This window comes from Elephantulus edwardii, unplaced genomic scaffold (genome assembly GCF_000299155.1).
Source record: "Elephantulus edwardii isolate Elephantulus edwardi_28Jun2011 unplaced genomic scaffold, EleEdw1.0 scaffold00597, whole genome shotgun sequence".
NCBI classification, from domain to species: domain Eukaryota; kingdom Metazoa; phylum Chordata; class Mammalia; order Macroscelidea; family Macroscelididae; genus Elephantulus; species Elephantulus edwardii.
The window spans coordinates 75,331-80,259 of NW_006400347.1; the positions used below are offsets into that span (position 1 = coordinate 75,331).

Below are 4,929 nucleotides of genomic sequence, written 5' to 3' on the forward strand. Positions count from 1 at the left end.
CATCTGCCAAGTCCCTTCAGAAAATATCTTCCATTGTCCAACCCATGATCTGACCGCTTGTATCTTAAGCTTTCTTGGCTTCTGTGATTCCAAACACATCAACTGCTGACATTTTTTTCCCTTTTGACCAGTGTCTCTTACGTTTATTTGTACTGTCTCCAAGGGAAGGTGACGTGTCCTGTAGAACTCCTGTGTAGATTATGTTTTTCTTTCTGCGGCCCGAGGGCCCGCCAGTTTTTCTGTGTACCTGAAAGATGCCTCTTCGCTATTATCCGAGGTGACTTTCCCGGGGCGCAGCTTCCCGGCTTCCCTTCCGGCCAGGAGCATGTTCTCCCGCCGGTTTTTCTGTGTACCTGACTATACCATAGTTTTCCCATCAATTTATTTGTTGATGAGCACTTGGGTATTTCTATATTTAGTTGTATAAGAAACTACCAAATTATTTTCCAAAGTAGCTGAATCATTTCAAAGTTCCAACAGTGATGTATAAGTGAGCCAATTTCATCCTTACTGGCATTTGATGTTCTCACTTTTTAAATTTTAGTAATTTTGATAGGTGTGTAGTTAACTCTAATGACAGCTCATTGTAGTTTAAATTGCATCTTCTCAAAAGTGTGGTCTGGTGGTGCAGTTCCTAGGAAGTTGCACTGTTAAACCAAAAGCCTCTCTAGTGGTTTGGATCCACCAGCTCTCTGAGGGAGAAAGATGGGCAATCTCCTCCTATGCAATTTACAGCCTCAGAAACCAGATGGAAGGCCAATAATAAGAGCTTTATGCCTTAATTTAGTTTCTATAGTTTTCATAACAAAGTACTACAAAATAGGTGGTTTTAATAATTTTGGAATTTATTTTCTCATAGTTCTGAAATCTAGAAATTAAAATTTAGGGTATTTACAGGGCTATGCTCTCTTTCACTCTGGCGAGTGGGATGTATTATGGGTTGCACTGCTAATCTATAAAGGTTAGCCCACACATGAAAATTCAGTGAAGTCTTGCCACGAGTCAGCATCAATTTAATTGGCACTGGATTTGTTCCTTTTATTTCTCTCCTGATTGGTTCTGGGGGAGATTTTTTCCCTCTCTTTCAGCTGGTGTAGTGCTGGGTGTTTCTTGATTTGCTAAGAGGTGCTCACATAGTGTCTTCTTTGTGTGATCTTGCTTCTGTGCCTGTTTCTTATTTTCTTTTTCTTTCCTTTTTAAAAACTACAACCAGAAAGGATTAAGACTAAAAGCCTTATTTGATTAAAAAAGAAAGACAAATATTTTTTTAATACACAATACATTAACAGGTGCATGAATTAGGATGCCATAATATCAAAAAGAAATTACATCATTCATAACAACACTGAATAATCTTTCCATGTTCTTATACATTGTACACTATTCTTTATTCACATTGTGTTTCATACAATCATTCCTGTTATGTTTTATAAAATGTCTTTGCAGGTCCTTGTTGGATCCTTTCCTGTTCCTTCACCCCCTTCCTCACTCAACTCATCAAACTGTCCAACCATGTGATTTTGCCTCTAACCATCTTCACCTGTCTGCTCCCACCTTGTCCCACTTTGGATTCCCATACACATTTTACTAGTTATCTTTCTATTTTTACAATAATGGTCTTGTGCAGTATTTGTCCTTATGAGACTGAGTTAGTTCACTTAGTATAATGCTCTCCAGTCTCTCGTAAGTTATGTAGTATTGTTCAAAATCGTTGCTCCTGAGTCTATGGTAAAAGAAGGCTGGCAAATACAGCCAGAAATGCACAATCTAGAGAAGATAAACATGAGGAATCAGACTTTCTAAAGATTTAATCTCTGTGCTTAGGATGTGGTGAGATACGAACTCTTTTTACATTGTTGGTGGAATTGTACAGTGGTACAATCGCTCTGGAAGGCAGTTTGGCACTTCCTCAGAAAGCTGTACTTAGAATTACATGTGACCCAGCTATTCCACTGCTTGGAATATACCCCAAGAACATGAGAACTGAGGCCCAAATAGAAACTTGTATATCAATGTTCATAGTAGCATTATTCACCATCGAAAGAACATGGAAATAGCCCAGATGTCCAACCACAAATGAATGAATTGAGAAGTTGTGGTACATTCATACAATGGAACACAGCACACAGGAACAATAATTTTGTAAATTAATAGCTAAGTTGGGAAGGACTAGAGTGCATTATGCTGAGTGAACCAACTCAGTCCCACAAGGACAGATACTGTATAAAACAATGATTGTAGAATGAGCAAGAGTATCTGAGGCGAGGGGGAGGGTGGAAATAAAGGGGTGAGGATTAAGGGGGGTAGGATGTTAATCATAGGGTTGCACAATTCAATGGGGGGGGGTGGGATGAAGGAATGGGAAGGATCTTTTGAGAAAAACAATGTATTCAAACTTTGTAAATAAATCAGAGTAATATAAAAATTTTTTAAAAATACTTTTTCTGACAGAGTGCAAAGAAAACCTATGGAGTAAGGAAAAAATATATGGCAATACCATTTCAGACAAGGGTCTCATAACAAAAGTTTACAGAATCCTCAGTGGGGGTTGGTGTGCCAGAATTAGTGAGACTGACTCAGGACAGGAAAGGGTTCAGAGCTCTTGTACATAGGGTTGCTATATGTCACAGGTGACTCAATGGCACATAACAATCAACAATATTGGTTTGTTTTTTTTTTTACTTAAGCCTCTTGTTTAGAGTCAATAAGACCTCAGGGAGGGCTTTTGTATTTAAAAGTCAGTTGTTATTATATCTTGGAGGAATATTCTTCTAAGTGGAACATTCTGTACTGAGGTAACCTGGGGTTGCTGTGATGCTGAACCTTGTGCCACTGGGGTGTCAAACTGCATAACAGTTACACATGGTGGACAGTGTATGGTGGAGCTCCCAGTTTAAGACAGTTTGGAAGCAGGCATCCACCTCCTAAACAATACGCCTCTGGAAACTCTACAAACTTTGATAATTGATGATAGTTACAAAAATGCTTCAGGCCTTTTGTTCATAGGATCGCTATGAGTCATGCTTGACTCAACAGCTATTAACAACAATAACTAGTCCTCCAGAAGGAAAAGACTGATTACCCAAAACGGTCAAAAGAGATGAAAAACTTTTCACAGAGGAAAACATTTGGATCGCCAACAGACAGGTGAAGGAATGCTCAAAATCACTGGCAATAAGAGAGATGTAAATCAAAACCTCTATGAGATACCATCTATCCCCCAAGAGCAGTGGCAAAGTTTAGCAGGGAAGCAAACAATGCCATCTTTCTTAAGTGGTTCTGTTAGGGCCTTTTTCTGCTCCATTGTGTAAAAACACTCATGGTCAGATTTGGAGGTGGTATTGATGAACTTGAGATCAAACGTCTCCAGAGGCCAGCATATGGTCTGCACCAGCAAGGACTTGTGGAGAGTCAGCACTCACTTCTGAGTCCTCACCATGCAGCCTTTCAGTATGATGTCATTGATCAGTTCGCCATAGTGGACAAAGCCACTCGCAAGACTGGTGCTCTTTTTAGAGCGTTCATGTCAGTGGAGTCACTGTTATTGATCAGTTGCCATCCTTGTAAGGTGGCCTTGGACAATCTTGGAGATCTTGTTGATCTCCATGTAGTAATGGTAGCTCTTCTGTCCAACATGTGCCACAAAGAAGGCCACTTGGGCAGGATGCCAAGCCCCAATACAAGTGACCTTGTGCAGCCCTCAGTGAATCTTGTGGGGGAGCATCCTGGTCTGCCAGAAGCTGGTGACCCCTTTGTAGCCCTTGCCTTGGTCACTCTGATGACATCGATCATCTTATCCCAGTCCAACACCTGGATCACAGGCACCCGCTGCTACAGCTTCTCTCAGGCACAGCCCAGCTTCTCGGCCACCAGGCTGAGATCTCCATCACCTCGATCTCCATCAGCTTGGCCTTCTCCTGGAGCAGGGAAGCAGGCACATTTGGGTGTGGGCGATGACACAGATGACCTTGCAGTACTTCTTCATGCTGCTGAAGTCCTTGTCTAGCAACTCCTTGCCACCCTGGTCTGCCATTTCCTGCAATACTTGGTAAAAAAATAAAACAAAAAACAGTCTTCTTGGATTTGTGCCTGTTCTTGTAGAAGTGCCATTGTAACTCATTACTGATATGCTCAGCAAAGGTAATCTTGAAGGTGCTGAGGCCACAAGGGGTTTCCCAATAGCCCACTATGCACACACTCACCATGGGAAGGGGAGGAATCTCCACAATCATCATGGTCTCCACCACTTCCTTTTTGTTCACCTTGGACCCCAGAATGTCCACATCCTGCATTATGTGGGTTATGCCAGCTCTGTAGCCCAGAAATGCTGTGAGGTGGACAGGCATGGTGGAGTCATTGTTGGCAAATCTCTTCACATTTCTGTGGTGCCTACTGTGTTTCAAGGCAGGAAGCCTGGGGGGCAGACAACATCCTGTGAAACATTCAGTCATCAATTCTGCCAGTAGAGCAGGAATGGTATTTAGAAATTATGGACTTGGGGGAAAAAGAGGCTGGAGATTGAATGACTGAATTTCGTTCATTCAATTGTTTATTCACTGCAAATATCTTTATTTAATCTAATATAAGCCTTTTCATTTATACTGGTTTACTTACAAATTTTGTAAACGTTGTTGTTCACGCCAGATCTTTCCTATTTCCTTGAGGAGAATGGGAATCCCAGAACACTTGATCGTGCTAATGTGAAACTTAGACCAGGAGGCAGTCATCAGAACAGAGCAAGGGAAAACTGCATGGTTCAAAATTGGGAAGGGCGTACGCCAGGGATGCATCCTCTCTCCATACCTTTTCAACCTATATGCAGAACAGATTATCCTGGAGGCTGGGCTCTATGAGGAGAAATGTGGGGTCAAGATTGGTGGACGATTTATCAACAATCTGCGTTATGCAGATGACACAACCCTGCTTGCT

At 41.6% G+C, this 4,929-nt stretch overlaps 1 pseudogene; it reads right to left on the bottom strand.

The window, feature by feature from the left end:
- Positions 1 to 3,199: 3,199 nt before the first annotated feature.
- On the bottom strand, positions 3,200 to 4,451 carry LOC102872428 (annotated as a pseudogene).
- Positions 4,452 to 4,929: the final 478 nt, after the last annotated feature.